The sequence below is a fragment of the Triticum aestivum genome, chromosome 6B, assembly GCF_018294505.1.
Source record: "Triticum aestivum cultivar Chinese Spring chromosome 6B, IWGSC CS RefSeq v2.1, whole genome shotgun sequence".
NCBI lineage: Eukaryota > Viridiplantae > Streptophyta > Magnoliopsida > Poales > Poaceae > Triticum > Triticum aestivum.
Genome location: NC_057810.1, coordinates 472,565,640 through 472,591,362, shown reverse-complemented (window position 1 = coordinate 472,591,362; position 25,723 = coordinate 472,565,640).

Genomic DNA, 25,723 nt, shown 5'->3' with positions numbered 1-25,723 from the left:
TTGTTCAAATGATCTCATATTGTGCACAAGGGTGCATCTTGGAATTCCAAACAATGGTGCCTAAGGGATTTTTCACTTTCATTGCACAAAAGAGCCATTTTCCATTTTTTGAGTGCCCCAAATGAGGTTTTTTTGTGAAGGATCTACCAAATAATTATTGCAAAATTGGACCAAATCATTTTTCTAAAATACTAGGCCATATTTAATGCACAATTGACCAAATGGTTGGGTGTAAAAAGTTTTGATCCACCTCTGGTGAAAAAGACAAATTCCCGCCGATTCAGCTAGAAGCGGGTAAAATTTGAACTGCAACTGCCTCATAGTTTGCTATTTATTTTTTCCAAAAATCATTTCTAGGTACATAAGTATCTATTTAATCAGAGAAACATCAAAAGTTTTAAAACATTCAACCACTAGCTAGGAACGGTCAAGCCCGCCGTTTTGACCGCATTTTGAAACGGGCGTAAAAAATTAAAAACAATTAAAATATCTCACATTGTGTCATTATATGTGACCAAGTTTCCAGGAAAAATAATAAACTTGTAATACGGAAATTATTTTAAAGAAGTGTTCTCAGAAATGAGCTATCATGCGTGAAGATTCATGGCTTTCAAGCCAAATGATCAATCTTATGGCCACATTCATGGCATAGTTTGTTCAAATGATCTCATATTTTGCACAAGGGTACATCTTGGAATGGCAAACAATGTTGCCTAAGGAAGTTTTCATTTTCTTTGCACGGAAAATTCATTTTCCATTTTCTGAGTGCCTAAAATAAGTTTTTTATGAAGGACCTATCATATATTTGTAGCAAAATTGGACCAAATCAATTTTATAAAATACTAGGCCATATTTAATGCACAATTGAAAAAATGGTTGGGTGTCAAAAGTTTTGATCCACCTCTGGTGAAAAAGACAAATTCTCGCCGATTCAGTTGGAAGCGGCTCAAATTTGAACTGAAGTTGCCTCATAGTTTGCTATTTTTTTTTCAAAAATCATTTCTAGTTACATAAGTACCTATTTAATCATAAATACATGGTTTGGTGGCGATACGTCGAGGTTTGGACGGTGGCCGAGGGCCCCAACTCTAGAGCGCGTAAACTCGCATGCCCGCCGCGTGGTCACCGCGTGACCGTGGCGTTGCCATGTGTTCTAGGCTGCCTAGGCATCTCTAGTGGGTTGGACACTCCCCAGGTAGGTGCTAGGAAGAAAATCGCAACATAACATTCTCATGAGGAGACCGATCGATGCTCAAACATGAATAAACAGCCAAGTGTTTGATTAGCGGTACGGGAAATGCACATGGCTAATGGGTGTGAGTTTTGGCTGAGGATGATCAATTACTAAGAAGATCGTCTTCACAAAATTTCAGCTCAAAAGGAGGAGCCTAGGTGGTACTTGCTTTGCAAACTACCACACTGGACATAAATACGAATGTTGAAGCCGGGCTCAAAATAATGAATGGATCGAGCTGGCATTTGGTGGAGGATGGTTATTTGGGTAGAGGAAAGCACTGTAGAAAATGGATACCATTTGGACATGCCAAAGTGGTACTTCCTTCACAAAGTGTTTTTCCGAACAGAATAAGAAAATGAATATTTTTGAATTATTTTTGCACTACGCAAGGAAGGTTTTTTACATATTTGACGAAGATATGACCTAAAGAATTTATGAGATTTTTTTGGGAATTTTGGGAATGACAAAAATATAGGTTGCTTCACAACCTAGGGCAAAAACTGCCACATGGACATGACACATAGGCAAAATTGATGAGGTGGCGCCTAGTCATAGCAACCCACCCCAATTTACAAGGTTATGACCATCTATATTGGTCATGATCAGCTAGAAATAGGGCAGCGGACCTGTGTTATCTGCTTTATGACCATTTCGTGTAAGGAAATTACGACGTTTCTGACCAAAATGGTCGTTATTGTTTAGGGTTTGGAGTCCCCCGAACAGCTTTTGACCAATTGGTCTGAAATGGTCATAGATCTATGACCAATTCTTCCAGGGTCACTGACAGAAGGTCACTAGTTGACATATTTCTTGTAGTGAGGGTGAGTCTACAGTGTAGCCCGTCACCCCCGAATCCCGGGCTTGGCGTGGCCACAGTGCCCCGTACAGGCGGAGATCTCCGCACGACGCAGCACTGTTGCCACTCCACCCTTGATGTCACCCCTGTCTGGCGGGCCCTGGTCCCACGACGGCCTGTCGGTACTACTCGCCGGCGGCAGGCCCTACTAGGCAGCGAGGGACCGGAGAGCGGCCTAGCTTGGCTAGTCAGATCCAAGGGGATTTGGCTCCTGGTGGGCAGCCGGATCCTTCCTCGAGGCCTGTGCACCATTAACCAGACTAGACACGGCGAGGCTACACTAATCTCCCACTAGGCGGCGGGACTATAGCCATGCCTTTCCCAACCAAGCCTGCGTCATTAGAATCACGGCTATAGTGATCAGCCACCAACCAGGTCCGCCAGTGGCGGAGGCGGCCTGTCGGCTCCGTACCAGACTGGTCGGCGGGGCCCACCAGGCGGCGGCCCCCAGCTGCCAACGGAGAAGCCGGTGACCAGAGATGCTGACAGCCGGGTCCTACACCCGGCCAAGTTACCATTGTACCGCTGGGGGTAGGTCTATATAAACCCCCCAGTGCACCCATGCAAAGGGTTCCCAACCTGTTAGAACTAGACTCATATCTAGAGGAAGAAGAGAGCTAGCCCTGCCTCCTTCAACCTCTAGCATACAGCTCGAGGAGCACCATTGTACTCACTAGTGCCTTAGTGATCATGCAGAGACCCCGCAGAGCAGGACTAGGGGTGTTATCTCCTAGGAGAGCCCCGAACCTAGGTAAAGTGTGCCGGTGTTCGTGTCTACGCCTCATCCTGCTTCCAGGCACCGGTGACGTTCTACTCGCTCCCACCATGATAAGCCATCCTTTGGCATATGTCGCACCCAACCCCCAACAATTGGCGCCCACCATGGGGCGAGGTGCACCGTCATCCGGAGATCTGTTCTGGACGGGAACCTTGTTCCTTCCTGGCGAGCGCAGCCAGCCCAGCATGCCCGACGGCATCAGCTTCGACGCGCTGCACAACGCGGAGATCGCCTGTGCAGCGAGCTGCCTCCCGACCTTGTTGGCGAGATCCACCTCTCCGACGAGCCTACATTCGACGCGGGCACCGGCTTCCCCGAGAGCCGCCTCGTCAGCCTCCTCAACCAGCTTCACGTCGCTAGCGAGCCTGCTTTGGACTTGGAGTGTGTTCGCTCCATCGACCCGATGATCGTAGACTCCGACACGGAGTCGCTTGACGCGTTCCCCACCAATGTGGTGGTCTATGATGAGCCGCCTCCTCGCGAGCACAGTGGCAGGAGCACCATCACGGAGGTTCTTGTCATCAATAGTGGCAAGCTCTCGGACGGATGCGTTCGAGACCCACTCGATGTGGCGCTGCGCGACTTGTCAGTGCCCATCTCGGAAGATGCAGATGCCGAGACACTAGAAGCACGCTGCGTCCAGCTCATCGAAAGTGCCAACCGACTAGCTAGCATGCGATGCCTCTCGGAAGCCTACCGGCGCGAGATGGACCGAGCCATCGGCGGCACACCGGCTCCTGAGGGGCCTAGCCGCATCGGCTTGATCCAGCAGCGTGGCGCGACCATCGCCAGCATGTTCGGGATGGATCGTCCTGTCTACGCCATGCCTGCGGAGAATATACGAGCTGCCCAAGCGGTAGCAGATGAGCAAGACAAGTACGAGGGCGACGAGCGTCGCCACATGACGGAGCGCATCCAACAGCTCCTTGATGGGGCTGCCGAGCAGCAAGAAGCCGGCTGCCGCACCGAAGTGTGTCGGTGGGAAACGACACCTATGGGATCACTGGAACCCCTTCTATGGTTGTGGGGCCAGCGATGCATGCGGTGCCATGTAGGAAGGAAGGCAACTGAGGTGGCGTGGTGGTGGAGCCTCCACGAAGGATTGCATGCTGCCACGCAGGTGCCTGCCCAGCTGGTTGGGTCGGCAGCTGCAAGCGAACGGCGCTGAGGACTCGGCTGGTGCGGGCCTGGCGGTGGCCCTGCCGATGCGCTTGGCGAGGGCCTTGTCGGGTGGCCGGCAAGGGTCTTGCCGTGGCGCGCTGGCCTTCCCGAAAAGGATCTTGCCAGGGGTCTTGCGGGTTCCTTCGGTGAGGATGGTTGCCTTCCTATCCTCCTTTGATCTTGAGCATTCTATGTCTTCACAAAGATCTCCATGCCACCACGGAGGTGCCTCCCGAGCCTTGTCCCAGTGCATCTATTTAGCATTGGTGGGCTCAAGGGTGGCTCGCTCGGTTGGCATGGGCGAGCTGCCCTGGCAAGGGTCTTGCTGGGGCCGCTGAGGCTGCCCCGGCAAGGGTCCTTGCCGGGAAAACGTGCTTCGTCCCTCTGATCTTCCTGGCTCTGGTCCTTGTCGTTGCTCTGTTTGCCTCGTGGCCTTGGCTTTTCTCCGGCTTCCCTTTCCTGCCCCATTATGTGTGGTTGTGGCGGGAGGCTCTAACTGCCCGTGCACAAGTAGAGGGGTCAAAAGCAGTGCCCCTACTTTTGTACACTGATAGGAGCCCCCAGGCCTGGGTCACACATAAGCACAACACGTTGTTGGGCCACGCCCAGAATGGTGCGTGGGCAGTTGGGGCAGATTTTTACCGCGGCCACTGTTCCGTCCGCTGCGCTTCCCCACGACCCGCGTTGAACGCACGGCGTGGGGGTCATGCGTGCGCGTGACGGAAGCATGCTGGCATTACCGCGTGGTCGACAGTAAAGAGGCGGCTTGCGTGTGTCTTCGAGACCGCAGGGCCACCTCCCATTTACTTCCTTCGCTTGGGAACCGTCGTTCCACGCGTCCCACCGCGCCCGCCTCTCGCGCAACGTTTGCTGCATGCATAACGCAGAGCGAATGGCAGGCGCGCGGGACGTGGGAAGTAGTGCGCGTGCGGGTTGATTCCCACGCGCCTTCAATGGAGCGGGGAGGCCGGTCGATGGCCCCGCTTGCTATCACTTCAATGAGCCGGATTGGCAGAGGGTGGGCGGCCGAGCCTCGCCCCCGCCCCTTTATAAAGAGGGGGGAGGAATGGTGCCTCTCAACTCTTCGCCATCTGCCTCTTCCCATTCTTGATTCCCTTCTCCTTCTGCCATGGCGAGGAGGCGTGGCGATGCATCATCGGTGGGGGCGAGGGTCTCAGCCAGACAGCGCATCGCTCCTCCCCAGGAGCTCGTAGCGGCGGAGGCAGTCGCTAGAGGAAGGGGGAGGAGACAAGGTCGAGGCCGTCGCGGTGCCCGAGGGAGAGGGGGACGGGGCGGCAGATCTGCCTCGCCCCCTCCAGCAGCCCCTCCTCCGATGGAGGGCCACGCCGGGGACAACCAATGTGAATTCTTTGTCAGGCTGCGCCATCCGCCGCATCGTCGCCTTCGCCTTCCGACCCCATTTGCGCGAGAGATGGAGCTCGATCCGCCGCAGGCACTGCGGCTGCACATGAGGGGTTGTGGGAACAGTGGCACCTGGGTCGACGTCGAGTTCCCCGCCCCTCACATCATGTATCTTCACCGAGGGTGGAAGACCTTTGCTCACCTCCACAGCTTGATGGATGGGCTCGCTCTCCATTTCAAACTAATGGAGGGTGGCCTCCGCTCCATCAAGATCTTCGGGCACTTCGGGACCCGTGTGAGGTGCTGCGTGGAGAGCTCCTCCGACGATGAAGATTCCTCCTCAAGCGAGAGTGGCGAGGAAGACAACGGCAGCGACGACGAGGGCAGCGGGCGGCAGGATGACGGGTCTGACTAGGTGTCGGGTGCCGCTCCGAGCGGCACTGGCGACTGCATCATCCATTTTTCCGGCTCCTTGAACTTCTCGGGGTCATCTCCTTGGGCGGCTGTTGTAGGGAGGCTGCGGAAGAGGAAGAGGACGGGCGGCAAGGCCGTCAAGTTGGAGTACGCAGGCACCGATGCCTTCGTCGCGTGTTGACGTCCTGCCGCCTCGTCTTCGAGCTCTGCCTCCAGCGCTGCCATCACCATCCAGCCCTTGGACGACCACCGAGATGTTCTCTTGGTGTCTTCTGCCACTCGTAGCTCGCCTAGGCACCCCTTTTGCCCTTCTGCTTTCTTCTTCCATTTCCTGAGGAGAGGTACAAGAAAGGTATTACGGGCACCTTATATCTTTTTAGTCTTGTAAGCCTTCGGGCCTTTGTTAGCTTTAGATCTTGTAATCCCCTTGCTCATGTTTTTCATTTCGTATGAACTGTACCTGTACGGGATGTTTTTTAATGAAAAAGGGATGTTTGCCGGGATTTTCGTTCACGGGAGGAATCCACGACAAGGAGTGAATCCTTGTTGTCTTTAAGACAAACGCTTTTTCGCCCGGCAATAGGCCTTGCCGTCTCCCCACCTTGCTCGACCTTTCTCACGCTCTCGGTGGAGGTAGGGATGAGGTGGGCTTAGGCTCCCCGTTCCCCTTCCTTGCTGCTACGGCTACAACCAAATTCGGACCCAGGGGATAATCCTTGGGTACCGAGAAGGGGGAGCACGACAGCTTAGAGATAGAACGGGGTTTCACGTATCCCAGTCCATAACGAAATGCATGATAGAGGATAAATGACTTATCTGGATCTGCAGCCCCTGGCGACCTTGGCTTGCCGCGAAGGGATCCTTGTTCTTGCATCCCCTGGCAACTTTGGCTTGCTGGGGTCGGGTGCCGGTCCGTTCCCTTTCTTCCAAAACAGCTCAGCAAGAATACTTATGTGCCCTACGAACGAAAGAAGACAGAGAGACACGCACTCGACTTCTAAGCTAGGGGTTAGCCGCCGCTAAGCACTATCAACCCTAGCCAAGGAAGAGACTCAATCTAGCATGCATGCTATAACTTAGGGTGCCAGCGCTTCGTTTATTTATGCTCAAGGTCTACGCTGGCTTTGTACAAAGGGTTACATGCCTTGCCGGCAAGGCTTGTACAAAAGGGTGGCTTGCCGGGAGGCCCGGCAGCCGCACCTTATGGGTAAAACTTACAAAGATGCTTGATGTTCCAGGAGTTGCTCACTGGAATGGCATCTTCGGTCTCCAGTCGGACTGCGCCGGGCCTGGAGACTCGTGTTACCCGATAAGGGCCTTCCCACGCTTTGGCGTCAACTTGTTGGAATTCTTGGCCGACTGAAAGTGCCGAAGAACAAGGTCGCCTTCCTCAAAGCTCTGGGCTTGAACCTTGCGGCTATGGTAGCAGCGCAAGGCTTGCTGGTAGCGTGCTGCTCTCACAGCCGCCCAGAGATGATCTTCCTCAAGGAGCATCGTGTCATCTTGCCGCAATTGCTCTTGCTCAAGCTCATCATAAGCGAGCACTCGAGGTGACCCATATATGAGTTCCATGGGGAGAACTGGTTCTGCCCCGTAAACCAGGGCAAAGGGTGTCTGGCCGGTGGCTCGATTTGGCGTCGTTCTGATCGACCAAAGAACCGCCGGCAACTCATCAATCCAGTGCCTTCCACTCTTGCGTAGCCTGTCAAAAGTTTTCATCCTTTAGCCTCACAAGACTTCAGCATTTGCTCTCTCTGCTTGGTCGTTGCTCCATGGGTGTGCCACGAAATCAAAACAGACCCTGCTGCCGAGATCTTTAGTGTATTGCATGAAGGCATGGCTTATGAACTGTGTGCCATTGTCGGTGATGATCCTATTGGGCACCCCGAAACGGCACACTAGCCTCTTGAAAAACTTGATGGCTGACTGCGCTGTCACCTTCCTCACTGCTTCCACCTCTGGCCACTTTGTGAACATGTCGATTGCGATGTACAAGTACTCAAAGCCCCCGACGGCACGGGGGAAGGGCCTAGTATGTCGAGCCCCCAGACCGAGAAGGGCCAAGAGAGAGGGATAGTTTGAAGGGCTTGAGCTGGTTGATGAAGCTTCTTTGAATGGAACTGGCACACTTCACACTTGGTTACTAGTGTCGTCGCATCCTGGAGGGCGGTGGGCCAGAAGAAACCCTGCCGGAAAGACTTGCCGGTAAGGGCCCTCGACCCTATGTGGGAGCCACATATGCCTCCATGTATCTCCACCAACAGCTTTAGTCCTTCCTCCCGGGGGATGCACATCAATTTCACCCCATTCGGTATTCTTTTGTATAATACGTTATCAGCGAATTGGTATAGAGCAGACCGGCGGGCTACTCTTTCTGCCTCTTCCTGCTCCTCAGGAAGCTCTCCTTTTTGAAGGAATCGGACGGTATGCTGCGCCCATGCCGGAGCCTAGGGCTCGACGGCAAGGACCAAAGGCATCTCCTCTGCCACGGGAGTGGTCTCCTCTACGGCCATGACCTGAGGTCCTGCCGGAGTTGGTTGCCCCGCTGTAGGATCGGCATCCATGACAACATCTTCGCCAGCGGCTCCAGGGAGCTCGGTGGGGAAGTACTTGCCGGGGCCTAGCTTCCTCCGCTTGTTCTGCCCAGTCGATGGCTCAACGGATGGTTGGGTTAACTGAAGCACGAAGGTACCTGGTTCCACAGGTAGCTTGAGGGCAGCGTGCTTTGCAGGTAGTCGGCGATGTCATTCTCCGCCCGAGGGACATGCTCCGCTTGTATACCGTCAAAGCGCTCCTCCAGTTTCCTCACCTCATCTATGTAAGCTTCCATCAACGGGCTTTGATAATCTTTGTTGACCTGCCTGACGATGAGCTTCTTAACTCCGAGGTCTGCCGCGGTCCTGAGACCGGCAAGCAAACCCTCGTACTCGGCAGTGTTGTTGGTTGACATCTCCCTGTGAAAGTGCATCTGGATAACATACTTGAGGTGTTGTCCGGTGGGTGCGACAGGCAGCACACCAGCACTGGCGCCTTGTAGCGAGAAGGCACCATCAAAGTACATGACCTAGTTGCAGCTCGTTTCCTTGCCGGGGAGATTGGTCTCTTGTACCTCTTCATCGGGCGTCGAGGTCCATTCCGCAACAAACTCCGCCAAGACTCTGCTCTGAATCGTCGAGGTACTTTCAAACTTCAAATCGAAACTTGACAGCTCCAGGGCCCATTCCACGATCCTCCCTGTTGCATCTGGGTTGTGTAGTATCCGTTGCAATGGGAGGCGGGTGACCACCGCGATCTCGTGCGCTTGGAAGTAGTGGCGCAGCTTCCTCGAGGCCATGAGGAGGCCGAAGAGCAGCTTTTGCACACCTGAGTACCTCGACCTAGCCCCCTGCAAGAGGGAGTTGACGAAGTACACTGGGTGCTGCACCATTTTCTTCTTCTGCGCCTCTTCACCCGATTGCATGGGTCCTGTTGCGCTGCCGTCAGCCCCTGTCGGGGACTCGATCTTGCCGGGATCGAGCCCTGCCGGAGAGGGTTTCGGCCCGCCATTTGTTGGCTCTGCCGCTGTCGCTGCCATTCCGTTGGCCTTTCTCTGCGCCACTAGTGCGGCGCTAACCACCTGGTTCATTGCCGCTAGATAGAGCAGCAACGGTTCTTGTGGTTTAGGCGCAACCAGCACTGGGGTAGAGGATAGGTATCTCTTCAAATCCTGCAGCGCTGCCTCGGCTTTGGGGGTCCACTTCACTGGACCCGCTTTCTTCAAGATCTTGAAAAAAGGTAGCGCACGTTCTGCGGACTTGGAGATGAACCGGCCTATGGCAGCAACGCAGCCAATGAGCCGACGCACGTCCTTGATCCGCCTGGGTGCCTCAATCTGCTCGATGGCCTTGATCTTATCTGGGTTTGCTTCAATTCTGCGCTGGGACACAAAGAACCCAAGAAGCTTGCCGAACGGGACGCCGAAGACACACTTCTCAGGGTTCAATTTGAGGTTGATCTTGCGCAGGTTCCCGAATGTTTCCTCCAGATCTTGCACAAGTGTTGCTTTGTCCTTGGTTTTGACAACTATGTCATCAATATAAGCTTCCATATTTCTATGTAGCTTGGGCTCAAACCCAACTTGGACTGCTTTTGTAAAGGTTGAGCCAGTAGTTTTCAACCGAAAGGCATCCGTAAAAAGCAATACATACCACACGGGGTGATGAATGCCGTCTTTTCCTCGTCTTCCTTTGTCATGAAGATCTGGTGGTATCCTGAGTAGGTGTCGAGGAACGATAAGATGTCACACCCAGCCATGGAGTCAACAATCTTGTCGATGCGCGGAAGCGGGAAAGGGTCCTTTGGATAGGCCTTATTGATGTCTGTCTAATCAATACACAGCCTCCATTTCCCATTTGCCTTGCGCACCACTACCGGATTGGCCAACCACGTCAGATGGAGTACTCCCCTCACCAAGCCTGCCGCCTCTAGCTTTCTGATCTCCTCCGTGATGAACTCTTACCTCTCCAGAGCTTGCTTCCTGACCTTCTGCTTGACGGGCCGTGCATGAGGACAGACAGCAAGGTGATGCTCAATCACCTCCCTGGGAACACCGGGGATGTTGGAGGCTTGCCATGCAAACACATCGACATTCGCCCGCAGAAAGGTGATGAGCTCGCTTTCCTATTTGCCGTCGAGGGTAGAGCTTATAGTAAAAGCTCCTCCCGTGCCGTCCTCCTTGACGGGCACCTTCTTGGTCTCTGGTGGTGTAGCCCTGGACTTCTTGCTCTAGCCGACGGAGCTCTCTGGCATGTTCTCAACGGAAGCACAACACCCCGAAGAGGTGCGCTTGCCGGAGTGGGTGCGAGGGGTCTCGCCGGTCTTTTTCTATCCTGGGGCTCCGTCGGCAGGAGGAGGTGCCTTAGCGGCAGCTGCTGCAACTGCTTCCCGATAGAGTTGGTCGGTGCAGATTAGCGCATATTTCTTGTCAAAGGGGACGGTGATGATGTTCATCGGCCTGGGCATCTTCAGCATGTTGTAGGCATAGTGTGAAGCCGCCATGAACCTGGCTAGCGTTGGGGGGCCGAGGATCCCGTTGTAAGGAAAGGGGATCTCGGCTACATCGAAAACAATCCTCTCCGTCGTGTGCTTCAGCTCGCCTTCGAATGTCACGGGCAGCGTGATCTTTCCCTTTGGCTGGCTCCTCCCCGGGTTAACCCCTTGGAACGTACCCGTCTCCTCGAGGTCTCCATCAGGGATCTGCAGCCTTCTGACCATAACGGGCGAGATCATGTTCAGGCCGGCCCCGCTGTCAACCAACATCTTTGTCACCTTGAGGTTGCGGATTGTTGGTGAAACCAACAATGGCAAGCACCCGACCGCAGTCGTGTGGTCAGGGTGGTCCTCGGTGTTGAAGATGATGGGCGTGCTGGACCATGTCAGTGGCTTCCGTGCGTTAAACAATGGCTCCACCACTGTGATCTCATGCGCCCACTTCTTGAGTTGGCGGTGGGATGTATGCAGTGAGGCGCCACCATCGACACACATGGCCTCTGTGGCTTTCTGAAACTCCTGGTCGCCGGACTCGTCGTCCTCGTCATGATCATCGTCTTCGTGCTTCTTGTCGCGGCCCCAGGCGGGCCTCTCTTGCTGATTCTCCTTGCCGCGGTGGCCTCCTTGGCCGTTACGTTTCCTGCCGGATCCTTCGACACCATCTGGGCCTTTCTCCTTGCCCCGCCGCTCATACTCGGCTTTCTGCTTCTCGGCGAGCAGCTCTACCTGCCGGCAGTTTTGGAGATCGTGGGCCTTGGTGTGGTGGATCTTGCAGTACTGCTTGTCGGAGCCTCCTGGCTTGTCGGCAGCCTCCAAGGCCCGGCAAGCGTCACACCTGGCAACCTCCTTGTCGGGGTCGCTCGCCTTGGTCTTCTTGGTGGTACCGGTGTCGTCGGATCCCTCAATGGCAAGCACGGCCTTGCGCTTGTGCTTCCTGTTACGGTGTCAATCTTTCTTTGCTGGGGTGGCGGTATCGCCAGTGGAGTCGGATTCCGCACTGGCATCTTTGTTGGGGTACTTCCTTCCCTCCTCGGCACGAGCGCACCGATCAGCCAGAACATAGAGCTCGGCCACATCCTTAACCTTGTTCATCGCTAGTTCTTCACGCATATTGCGATTGCGCATGTTTTGATGGAACGCACTAATCATAGTGGCAGGATGAACGTCGGGGATGTTGTACTGCACCCGGCTAAACCTTTAGATGTACTTGCGCAGGTTTTCTCCTTCCTTCTGGGGGATGATGTGTAAATCAATCGCCTGGCCATGGGCTTGGTGACCTCCGGTAAAGGCGCCAACAAACTCATGGCACAGATCCGCCCAAGAAGAGATGGAATCCACCGGCAAGTGCATCAACCAGGACATAACATTAGGCTTGAGTGCCAACGGGAAGTAGTTAGCGAGCACCTTATCATCGCGGGCCCCAGCAGCTTGCATCGCGATGGTGTAGATGCTGAGGAACTCTGACGGGTGAGTCTTGCCATTGTACTTCTCGCCAACGTCGGGCTTGAACGTACTATGGGTGGGCCACTGGAACTGCGGCAGCTCATGGGTGAAGGCCGGACAACCCACCTCGTAAGGTAGGCTGCCATAGCCCCCCGGGGCTGGGTGGTCTGTAGCGGGCCCTGCCCGCCTGTCCGACTGGTGGTGCACGTCACGTCGGCGCCCGATCGTAGTTCGAGCGTCCTCATGAGCCCGCTCCCGAAGGACTTGGCACTGATCGCAGTTGGTTCACGGGTCGGACGACGCAATGGAGATATCATCACGAGCGTCGCCATGACGGGCCGACGCCCGGGGTGGTCGGGATGGAGGTGGGGAGTACACCGTGGCCGCGTCGCCTCCGGCGTGGCCTCCGCTAGCACGTGGCAGCCCGGCGGAGCGACGGCCGACGGGTTCCGCCGGCCACAGCCCATCGTTGTTGGCGATGCCGACGAGGCTCCGGACAGTGGCCCTCCATTCGTCAAGCTTCTCCGCGGCAGGAGGAAAATCGAGGAGCAGCTGCGCGCGCTAGGGCTTCCGCTAGCATGAGCTGGGTAGACCGCGATGCGCCTCGACTCCTAACCATGTTAGAAGGAACTGCATCATGGCTCTGCAGTTGTTCGCCACCTCCATCGGCACCTCGGCGCGCATGCTAGCCCTCCTCTTCATGTGATGGATGCTCGGGACTCTTCCTAGGGCGGGGCGTAGGGTCGGCGGCAGGGTGACGCTGCTCATCATGCACAACCTGAGAGGAGCTCGTCGTGGGCGCCTGTGTTGGCATCTTGGAGGTCGCAGTGCCGCCGCCTGGCGGGACGGCGACGCCCCTGAAGGGCCCCGCGCCGCCTGCCGGGGGGGGGGGGGCGACTCCGTCTCTAGAGCCCGCGACTGGTGGCTCGTCGCCTGGCGCGCGAATGGCGCCACTCGCCAGACCTGAAACGCCGGGGTGGTGTGGATGTTCGCGGGCGCGCCATGGGTTCTCTCCGCGACTGGCCCGCTACTGGTCCGCACCGGCACTAGCAACTTGGTCCCGGACGAACCGATCGCCGTGGTCGCCTTCTTCTTAGGAGCCATGGCGATGAAGAACAGCTAGGCCGACTGCTAGACCAGATTCTCACAATAGCGCCCCAACCTGGCGCGCCAAAGATGTCGGTGGGAAACGACACCTATGGGATCACTGGAACCCCTTCTACGATTGCGGGGCACGGGGATCATGAGGAGAGCAGGACTAGCAGATGACACAAAGGGTATTTACCCAGGTTCGGGCCGCAAAGATGCGTAAAACCCTACGATCCTGCTTTGGTGGATGTATTAGTGTTCTTGAGCTCTCAAACTAGCTCTAGGTGCTGCCAGGTTCGAAAGAGCCGAATCCCTTCTCTGTGTGCCATGGGCCTCCTTTTAAAGGTGAAACGGGCTGCCACAGTGGCATACAGGAGGTGGAAAGGGCTACAGCATTTCGAGTTTATTGCTAGTATTACAGGACAAGACGCATTTAATGCGAGGCTTAGGTGTCCCTTCACTTTATTCGAGATGGGGGTGAGGCATGTCCCGTCCGTCCCTGCTCCTCCTTGCTTGGACACGCGCCCTGGCCAGCGATGCATGCGGTGCCATGTAGGCAGGCAGGCAGCTAAGGTGGCGTGGTGGTGGAGCCTCCATGAAGGATTGCATGCTGCCACGCATATGCCTGCCCAGCTGGTTGGGTCGGCAGCTGCAAGCGAATGGCGGTGAGGACTCGGCTGGTGCGGGCCTGGCGGTGGCCCTGCCGGTGCGCTTGGCGAGGGTCTTGTCGGGTGGCCCCGCAAGGGTCTTGCCGGGTGGCCCGGCAAAGGTCTTGCCGTGGCGCGCTGGCCTCCCCGGCAAGGTTCTTGCCGGGGGTCTTGCGGGTTCCTTCGGTGAGGATGGTTGCCTTCCTATCCTCCTTTGATCTTGAGCATTCTATGTCTTCACAAAGATCTGCATGCCACCACGGAGGTGCCTGTCGAGCCTTGTCCCAGTGCATCTGTTTAGCGTTGGTGGGCTCAAGGGTGGCTCGCTCGGTTGGCGTGGGGGAGCTGCCCTGGCAAGGGTCTTACCGGGGCCACTGAGGATGCCCTAGCAAGGGTCCTTGCCGGGAAAACCTGCTTCGTCCCTCTGATCTTCGTGGCTCTGGTCCTTGTCGTTGCTCTATTTTCCTCGCGGTCTTGGCTTCTCTCCGGCTTCCCTTTCCTGCCCCATTATGCATGGCTGTGGCGGGAGGCTCTGACTGCCCGTGCCGAAGTAGAGGGGTCAAAAGCAGTGCCCTACTTTTGTACACCGACAAAGCACCCATCCGGCGGAATGATGAACCGCCCCTTCACCAGGATCATGGCGTGACATCTCGGATGCCGACTAGTGGCGTCCATGGTAGAAGAGGCAATGAGCCGGCTGCCAGCCGCAGTCGGACTCACCTCTCCATCGAGCATGACGAAGAAGGCCGCCCCCGAGCTGTGGAGCGACAAGGCGACCCGGCTTCTCCTTAGCCTCGTGACGAAAGGCATCCCACTCCGCCACCTGTCACGCACCCGACACTCGGTGACCGCCTTGGCCGCCGGGAAGGAGTCGGAGAAAATGACGCCCTCCATCGGATCGACCGCCTCAACCGATCCCTGGCACTAGAAGAAGAGGATGCATTGAGTCCGTCCTGTTTTGGCCCTTGAATCCGAGATGAGCATTTCCCTTGAGGGTTCATGCTCCCAAGAGATACGCCCAAGTACACCGGCTCCATGAAGCTGGAGGACTAGCGGGTCGAGTAATCCACGGCCGTCAGCATAGCGAACAGGCAACAAGCGCGTTGCTGTGAAGTACGTCCCGCTTATGCTCCAGGGCACAACCCGGATGTGGCTTAATAGTGTGAAGCCCTGCAGCATCAACAGTTGGGTTGATTTCACTGAAGCCTTCATCCGCAACTTCACCAGCACGTACAAGCGGCCTCCCAAGCCCTGCTAGCTCTCTTTGTGCGTCCAAGGACCCAGCGAATCAACTCGCGACTATCTCACACGCTGGGCCGAGCTGCGCAATGCCTACGAAGGCGTGCACGAGGTACAGGCCATCGAATACTTCACCGCCGGGTGCCGAGAGGGCACCCTCGTCTAGCACCGACTTCTGTGTGACGAGCCGGCGACTCTCGACGAACTGCTGATCATCGCCAACAAATACGCCACGGCCGACTCCTCCATGAAGGCGGAAATCCAAGTCGACGCATCCGGCAAGGTAGCCCCTCAGGCTCCTTGGACTCCGGCTGGTGACACCAGTCGGCGACAGCAACCAAGCGACAACAAGCGCAACGCCACGCAGCCGGCTACCACCAGCCGGCAGGTGGCGACAGTTGAGGACCAGCAGCCGGAGGGGCAGCCACCGCCCAAGTGTCAGAAAGGCGGCAAGCCCAATTGGTTGCCCGCCTTCTCGTACGAGCAGACTCTTGACGCCCCCTGCAAGTTCCATAGTGGTGCGAAAACGTCCAACCACACCACCCGAAAGTGCCATTGGCTCACCCGAATCGCCAAGGGAGATGGACTCCTGCCTCCACCGCCTGCCGGCCCGCCGCCTCCTCCACCCCAGCAACCGGCGGTTCGGCCAGTCGGTGCCATACAAGATGAGTATCCTGAGGAGCATGGATCCTATGTCGCGTTCACCAGCGTAGCCGACGACAGGTGCAGCAGACGGCAACAGCAGCAAGAAGTACATGCAGTGACGTCAGAGACCCCAGAATTCATGCACTAGTCTGAGAAGCCTATGAGTTGGAGCAGGGCTGACCACCCGGAGGTGATGCCCTCTCCTGGTTCTTATGCCCTGGTCTTAGATGCCACCTTCACAACAGAGAGGCCGGCAGCTCGTTTCTCCCGAGTCTTGATTGATGGCGGCAGCAGTATCAACATCCTATATCGTGACACGATGGAGAAATTGGGAATCAAGCAGAAGCAGCTTTACCCCAGTCGGACTATATTCCATGGCATAGTTCCTGGCCTTTCCTGCTCACCAATCGGCAAGACCCAGATTGACGTTTGATACATCTCTGTCGTATCTACTTTTCCAAACACTTTTGACCTTGTTTTGGACTCTAACTTGTATGATTTGAATGGAACTAACCCGGACTGACGTTGTTTTCAGCAGAATTGCCATGATGTTGTTTTATGTGTAGAAAACAGAAGTTGTCGAAATGACCTGAAACTCCATGGAATATCTTATAATAAATAATAAAAAATCCTCGCCAAAGATGAAGACCAGGGGGCCCACACCATGTCCACGAGGGTGGGGGCGCGCCCCCCCTCCTGGGCGTGCCCCCCTACCTCATGGGCCCCCTGGAAGCCCTCCAACGCCAACTCCAACTCCATATATTGGCTTTTAGGGAGAAAAAATCAGAGAGAAGAAATCATCGCGTTTTACGATACGGAGCCGCCGCCAAGGCCTAATCTGTCTCGGGAGGGCTGATCTGGAGTCCGTTCGGGGCTCCAGAGAGGGGGATTTGTCGTCGTCGTCATAATCAACCATCCTCCATCACCAATTTCATGATGCTCACCGACGTGCGTTAGTAATTACATCATAGGCTTGTTGGACGGTGATGGGATGGATGAGATTTATCATGTAATCGAGTTAGTTTTGTTAGGGTTTGATCCCTAGTATCCACTGTGTTGTGAGATTGATGTTGCTATGACTTTGCTATGCTTAATGCTTGTCACTAGGGCCCGAGTGCCATGATTTCAGATCTGAACCTATTATGTTTTCATGAATATATGTGAGTTCTTGATCCTATCTTGCAAGTCTATAGTCACCTACTATGTGTTATGATCCGGCAACACCGAAGTGACAATAATCGGGACCACTCCCGGTGATGACCATAGTTTGAGGAGTTCATGTATTCACTATGTGCTAATGCTTTGTTCCGGTTCTCTATTAAAAGGAGGCCTTAATATCCCTTAGTTTCCAATAGGACCCTGCTGCCACGGGAGGGTAGGACAAAAGATGTCATGCAAGTTCTTTTCCATAAGCACGTATGACTATATTCGGAATACATGCCTACATTACATTGATGCATTGGAGCTAGTTCTGTGTCACCCTATGTTATGACTGTTACACGATGAACCGCATCCGGCATAATTATCCATCACTAATCCGGTGCCTATGAGCCTCGCACCGCCATCAAATCACAAGCGCTGGTCGACTCCCTCGTCCACTGGGCTGAGACCCAGTACCTGCCGCCAGCGCCAGACTCCACCCATTGGCAGATGCACTTTGATGGTTCAAAGATGCGCACCGGTCTAGGAGCCGGCATCGTCCTCACCTCTCCCAAAGGCGACAAGCTAAGATATGTGCTGCAAATCCACTTTGTTGCCTCCAACAACGTAGCTGAATACGAAGCACACATACACGGGCTCCGGCTTGCCAAGGAACTTGGCATTCGTCGGATCCTGTGCTATGGTGACTCCGACTTGGTGGTCCAGCAGTCGTCGGGCGACTGGGACGCCAAGGATGCAAATATGGCAAGCTACTGCTTCCTCGTACAGCAACTCAGTGGATACTTCAAAGGGTGCAAGTTCCTCCATGTGCCAAGAAATGACAATGAGCAAGCAGATGCCCTGCCACGGATCGGCTCCACTCGGCAAGCAATACCAGCCGGCATCGCCCTACAATTCCTCCTCAAGCCGTCTATCAAGCTGTCACCAGAATCAGACTCCATCTTCGAGCCGGCCCCTCCTGAAGCAGTCGGATCCGACTTGAGGGCCCGAGAAGCCGACGCGGGGACTTTGGCAGGCAGCCCGGGGACTGCAGCAGTCGCACCCGGCCCGGGGACTTCAGAACCCGGCCCGAGGACTGCAGCAGTGAGCCTGGGGACTTGTCCAACTCAACAGGCAGCAGCCAACTCCAACCCGCAGCCTCCCGGACCAACCGCCCTTGTTCAAGTTGCAATCGTGGCAGTCGAAGAAACAGCAGCACCTTCATGGGCTCAACCCATCCTCAACTTTCTGGTGAACAAAGAAGTGCCGACTGATGAGATCCTAGCACGACAAGTGCAACGACGGGTAGCAGCATACACCATCGTCAATAGAGAACTGGTAAGGCGTAGTGTCACTGGTGTGTATCAGCGCTGCATGGAGCCGGACCAGGGCCAAGCAATCCTCAAGGATATCCACCAAGGCGATTGTGGTCACCACGCGGCTTCAAGATCACTTGTTGCCAAAGCTTTCTGCCATGGTTTCTTCTGGCCGACTGCTCTAGAAGACGCCAAAGACTTGGTCTAGAAGTGTAAAGGGTGCCAGAAGTTCCGCTCCAAGCCACATCTGCCGGCTTCTACACTCAAGACCATTCCCATTGTCTGGCCCTTTGCCGTCTGGGGGCTGGACATGGTGGGGCCATTCAAGACGGCTCGCCGCGGCATGACTCATTTGCTTGTCGCTGTGGACAAATTCACCAAATGGATAGAAGCAAAGCCAATCAAGAAGTTGAATGGGCCGACTAATGTGACTTTCATCGCTGACATCACCACTCGGTATGGCATACCACGCAGCATCATCACTGACAATGGCACAAACTTTGCTAAAGGGGACTTGGCTCTTTTCTGGCGACACAGGGCATTCGACTGGACTTAGCGTTCATTGCCCATCCGCAGCCAAACGGCCAAGTGGAGCGAGCAAACGGCCTCATTTTGTCCGGTATCAAACCCCGACTGGTCGAGCCTCAAGAGCGTTCGGTCGGCTGCTGGCTCGATGAGCTGCCGGCCGTCCTCTGGAGACTGCGCACAACTCTGAACAAGTCAACCGGCTTCACGCCCTTCTTCCTCGTCTATGGTGCTGAAGCCGTGATCCCAACGGACATAGAATTTGACTCCCCCCGAGTCAGCATGTACATCGAGGAGGAGGCCAAAGAAGCAGGAGAAGACGGCGTCGATCTGCTAGAAGAAGGTCGGTTGTTGGCACTCAGCCGGTCTGCCATCTACCAACAGAGTCTACGCCGATACTACAATCGAAAGGTCAAGCCAAGATCCTTCCAAGAGGGAGACCTTGTGCTTCGGCTGATATAACGAATAGCCGGCCAGCACAAGCTCTCGGCACCTTGGGAAGGCCCTTTCATCATCAGCAAAGAGTTGGGTGTCGGTGTCAAAACCGGCGGATCTCGGGTAGGGGGTCCCAAACTGTGCGTCTAAGGCTAATGGTAACAGGAGGCAGGGGACACGATGTTTTACCCAGGTTCGGGCCCTCTCGATGGAGGTAATACCCTACTTCCTGCTTGATTGATCTTGACGATATGAGTAATACAAGAGTTGATCTACCACGAGATCGTAGAGGCTAAACCCTAGAAGCTAGCCTATGATTATGATTGTTGTTGTCCTATGGACGAAACCCTCCGGTTTGACACCGGAGGGGGCTAGGGTTACACAAAGTCGGTTACAGAAAAGGAAATCTACATATCCAAATATCCAAGCTTGCCTTCCACGCAAAGGAGAGTCCCATCTGGACACGGGACGAAGTCTTTAATCTTGTATCTTCATAGTCCAATAGTCCGGCCAAAGTATATAGTCCAGCTGTCCGAGGAACCCTTAATCCAAGACTCCCTCAGTAGCCCCTGAACCAGGCTTCAATGACGATTAGTCCGGCGCGCAAATTGTCTTCAGCATTGCAAGGCGGGTTCCTTCTCCGAATACTCCATAGAAGATTTTGAACACGAGGATCGTGTCCGGCTCTGCAAAACAAAATCCACATACCACCGTAGAGAGTACGATATTCCGCAAATCTAATCTGCTGACAGCTTTTTATGACATCTCGCCATGGTCCGGTCATTATTCGAACCGTTTTTCACAAACATCCACTACACGAACTGCGAGGCGGTTTTATTGTCATGTCATGTCGAAGCAGAGATTGTGTCCCCCTTATCACGGGATTCTCATCAATACGGGTGTGGGTAACCCTACCGTGTTTGTTTAATATGACTCCTCGATTTTAGGCAAGTCCCAAACGGTCACGAGGGGGGGGACGCTTGATATTCGTGCTCTTTATAAAGGGGGCCAAGGCCTATCCTTTTCTTTCCACGCTCGATCCTTCCCCTCCCGCACCTCGAGTTCCAACACCCAAGGCTCAAGCTAAAGTACCTCGGTCTTTCGACCATGTCCGGATCCAATCAAGGCCGGTGGATGGCCTCCTCCGTCACAGAGGAGGACATCCGAAAGCTTAGGGAGGCCAGGTATCTCACCGCCAAGATTCCGCACAGGCTACCTGCTCCAGGGCAGGTCGTCCCCGCACCCGAGCCCAACGAGAGCGTTGTCTTTATCTCCCACTTTCTCTGAGGGCTAGGTTTTAGCGTTGATCCCTTCGTAAGAGGGCTCATGTTCTATTACAGGATAGATTTCCATGATCTAGCTCCAGATTCTGTTCTTCACATCTCGTCGTTTATCATCGTGTGTGAAGCCTTCCTCCGCATCACCCCCCACTTCGGCCTATGGCTCAAGACCTTCAATGTGAGGCCGAGGGTGATCGACGGGCTTCACGCGGAGTGCGGAGGCGCTATAATAAGCAAAGGCGCTGACGCCCCATGGCCAAAGGGCTCTTTTCGGGAGACTTCTGATTTATGTCAGCGGGAGTGGTTTTACATCACTGCTCCCCGAGGTACAAAACGTGTGGTTGCTCCAGCATTCCGCCCGGGCCCTCCACCACAACTGGCGTCATGGGTCAACAAAGGGCTGGACTGGGGGCCGGTCAACGACGTGCCGACCTTGCAAAGCCGCATCCGAGACCTTCTCAAGAGGGATGTCAATCTTGTCAAGATAATGCAAGTGATGCTGGTTCGTCGAATCCTGCCCTGCCAATGTCGTCCTCTCCGTATGTGGGACTTCAAACCAGAAGGACGGTGAACCGTTCAAAAATTCTTCGGCCTGACACCCAAAGAGAAGTATGAATCATTCTTCGGATCATGAATAAAGTGTCCGTACACCACCGAGGACGCAGGTCTTAATTTCAATCGCCCGGATACCCAGGTAAATATTTCTATTACCGAACACACCATCCTTTATGTTTATTATAACATCCTTCTAAAAAATTGCTCTATGTTAGGACTGGCTGAAGAAGGCGGAGAGGATTAGGTGTCCGACCCCTCTTCCCGAAGGCTTGCCGAATCCTTTGTTGAACAGGATGCTTGGGCACGCGCCGTATCAGGTGCCATCAGGCAAAGACAAGGGGAGGAATAGAGAAGCCATAGGCGGGCCTCATTTTTTACAGATCCAGATTGGAGGGGTAGGTGCTTCCGTGAAGGAGGATAATTGGGGAGGGGAATCTAAAATCCCCTCTCCCCAAGGTAAGAAAAGGGCCTCCTCCGAAGATTTGGAAACGGAGGCTTCTAAACGAGGGAAGAAAACCTCGCAAAAGGACCCTGCCCCAGAGGGCATCCTTACCGCACAACGCCCACAAGGGGGCCAGCCCTCCATCGAGCTGTAAGTGAAAGAGTACTTTGGTAAACATATGTTGTTTTGTCTCTCAGGATAATGACCAAAACATATTTGTTGCAGTCCGGCTCGCAGCCCTTCCTCATAGAGTTCTTCCTCGGAGGATCTTCCTCCGAAGATGATGGAGAGCGAGACACCTCCCCCTGCTTCCCCGTCACATGGGGCGGACAACCCTGAGGTGTCGTCATGGAGGATTTCTCCGGATCCACCAAGGCCAGAAGTTGACACTTCGGCTGCCCGGAGTCTGAAGTATCCGGCTCCCGAGGAGAGCTTCAGGAGGAATCCGGGATTGTCTAGCACACAGCCGGACACACTAATGGGCCTTCTGGAGCGAGCGGCCGTCTCCGAGACACATCGTGCTCTAATGGGCATGGTAGTTGAGAGGATTTCATCCGCGAAAAGCGGTTTGAATAAAGCTTTTACAAGTCTATTGAGAGGCTTTGAGGTACGCAAAAAGTGTATTTTTGATGTTTCCGCACATGCTAAGTGTGCTCTATATAGATAGTAGCCCCTAAGACTCTGGTGGCCATCAACGTGGCACACAGAGGATCATAATCTCTGTTAATAATTGCGCTGCTTTATGTGCAGGTGGCTGAGGGTTCGGCAGCCGACCGATCTGCTGATTTTGCCGAACTAAAGCGGCAGCTAGACGTGGCCGATGCCGACATCACGCTTGTTAACTAGCAACTTGACGAGGCCCAGAGTATGTATATGCGGCTTGTCAGCAAATCCTTTAAGATGGAGCTGCTGCCGTGGAGACCCTTCGGGCGGAGCTTGCTCAAGCCAAGGAGCAAGCCTGGAAAAGTGATGCGGCCGCTCTGAAGGCGGTGGAGGAGTTAAAAGCTGAACAGGCTGCTCATCGCCAAAGCAAAGAAAAGATAGCCCAAATGGCTACCGAGCTAGAAGATGCCGCCAACCGCCGTGAGCTCGTTGAAAAGGATAATCAAGAAAAATCAGCTGACCTGAAGAAGGCCCTGGAGGCAACCAAGGAGACCCGCTCTGAAATGAGGGGGATGAGGGAGGAGCTTTGTGAAGCCGGAGATATCGTGGCTGGGAAGCCCTATCTGTTGCGGATGAAATTTGGAGATCCGAAGTATGCCCCTCTGGATTAGTTGTGGAGTGCGGCGGACTCGTATGCGGACCTGGCAAAGAGTGTTGCTAATGCGACCGAGTTTTTCAAAGGTCAGAAAGACCATAAGGCTGAGAGGTTATTCTGGTCGCAGTTCAATACCCCGACGCTTCCGCTGCCATTGAATGAAAGGATGGCCGCACGGGCTGAACTCCACAGGTTGTCCAGGCTTGCTATGAGGTCTGTCGTGGATCATCTTTGGCCACAAGGACCAAGGCCGGACAACTATTTTGGATTTGTGCAACAATTCCTTGGTGCGGTGTCGCATATCGATGCTGTGAAGTAGTCGGCATGCATAGAGAGTGCGCGGATGGCTCTTACCCGTGTTAAAACATACTGGGTTGAGATGAAAACCACCGCTATTGCAACCCGGAGTGCAACGGACGACCAGGACCCAGCCGAGCACTTTTTCGAACAAGTTTTAGAAGGCGCCCGTTTAATAGAGGCTCAGTGCTCGAAGAGTGCTATGCGATTGTAAAGACAATGCTATTTTGATTATAAAGGCTATGTTTATACTTTTGTCTGAAAGTATTATAATGCCTCATGTGCAGCCGTTTATGTATGTATATAACCTGAAAGTTTGCAATCGTCGGCTTCAGCCCCCACGCATATAATGCGGGGGTGTTCGGGAAAACGCGTAGTCACACTTTATCCAACGTCTTGGTCCGTTAAGGAGGTGATAGCATGGCGAACCAGGCAATCGGTCTATATAGCTTTAGCACTTTCACTTAGCCATAGGAGTTTGACGGTGGGGCTACTATATAGCCCCTGCTACTTTTGCATTCAGCCGGATATGGTGTGCGTATGTACGTGACCGGGAAACCAGTCCTTCGTTAATGCGGAGGAATCGCGAAGATTCCGCTGGGTCATCGAGTTGTTGACCAGTCTCGCGCTATATCATGACAGTCAGTTTTCGGCTTTCTCTACTGAGGTGCTCATCCAGGTGAACCGGGGCACAATTGCAGTAGTTCTCCCGGTGCCGCCTTAGCCGATATAACGGAATGTAAGGTAGCAAAACACGGGAGCTGGGCAAACCCAACATTTGACCGAAGACATGATTCGGAGCTGATGCATATAAGGCCAAACTCGCGACGCCGAACACTCCCTAAGGTATTCAGACTTTATAATGTGTACTGGGCCGAATAACGCCCTTGACAATAAGCTCTGAGTTTCCTGGTACGAGCGAGAGTCTGGTGTGACAAAAATGCCGAAAACGCCAGTATCCCTCCCGGTTGTATAGAGTTTCTGGAGGGGAAGAAGCAACAAGAGACATTAAAAAGGTTTACGCATGGTCTTAATCTGAAAAGAAACCTTTGAACGGGTCCCTGCTGCACGTCTGCGCCTTTATCTCTGTTGTGCCGTATCCTGGAAGGGTGTAGCACGATGATCATTTGTAAAAGAAAAAACCATGTGAAAGACTTCGTGTGAGGTGTTCGTTAATCTATGTGAACCATGAAAATGAAATATGCCATTATATTTGGAAAGGTCGAGCCAAACTATGGGCTCTTTTTGCGAGCAGCCCTTATTACCTTTTATGGGAAAATCCCAAATGAGCTGTTACATTGGGTGGAGCGCCGGACTCGTCTAACCGTGTCCGTGGTCTTGACGACCGGCCATTTGTCCTGGTTGGAGGGACCGCTTAGTGTTCGGCTGCTAGAGCCGCCACGTATTCTTCCGCGCGTAAGGAATGCTCTGTATTTCCGCTTACTGTGATGACGCCCCATGGACTGGGCATCTTAAGTTTGAGGTAGGTGTAATGTGGTACTGCATTAAAACGAGTGAAGGCCGTTCTTCCGAGTAGTGTGTGATAGCCACTTCGGAATGGAGCGATGTCGAAGGTTAATTGCTCGCTCCTGAAGTAGTCGGGAGAACCGAATACAACCTGTAGTACTAGAGAGCCCGTACAGTGGGCCTCCACGCCTGGTATTACTCCTTTAAAGGTAGTGTTACTGAGGCTGACCCTTGAATGATCTATCCCCATTTTGCGGATAGTGTCCTGATATATCAGGTTTAGACTACTGCCGCCGTCCATGAGCACTCGTGTGAGATGGAATCCGTCAATTATTGGGTGGAGCACCAAGGCAGCCGATCCTCCATGCCGGACACTAGTCAGATGGTCCCTGCGATCGAAGGTGATCGGGCAGGCCGACTAGGGATTTAATTTGGGGGCAACGGGCTCAACAGCGTATACGTCTCTGAGTGCGCGTTTGCACGCTCTCTTTGATATGTGAGTTACGTAAATCATATTTATTGTTTTGACTTATGCTGGGAATTTTTTTCTCTGTCATCCAGTGTTTGCTGATGAGGCTCATCCTCGTCCTTTCTTGGCGTCTCCCTCCCCTTTTGTTCGGCGTTCATCTTGCCGGCCTATTTGAAAACCCAACGCTCTCTGTGGGTCTGGTTTGCAAGCTTGTTGGGGGTGCCGTGAATCTGACGTAATTTGTCTAGAATCTTGTTTAGGCTGGACGGTCCCTCTCTACTGCCTTTAAATGGCTTCTTCCATTGACCAGGTCGAGAGCCCCTGAATCCGGCATTGACTGTTGTATTCTCTGGGCTGTCATTATTGTTTCGACGCTTGTTTTTGTTGTGTTGCGGCTTCCCGTTGCCATCCCTGACTTCGGATGTGCTTGGGTCGCTGGTGCCGCTACGGGCCAGCCAGCTATCCTCGCCTGCGCAAAAGCGAGTCATAAGGCTTGTTAAGGCTGCCATCATCCTCGGCTTTTCTTGGCCGAGGTGTCTGACAAGCCATTCGTCCCGGATATTGTGTTTGAAGGCCGCTAAAGGCTCGGCGTCCGGGCAGTCGACTATTTGATTTTTCTTAGTAAGAAACCTCTCCCAGA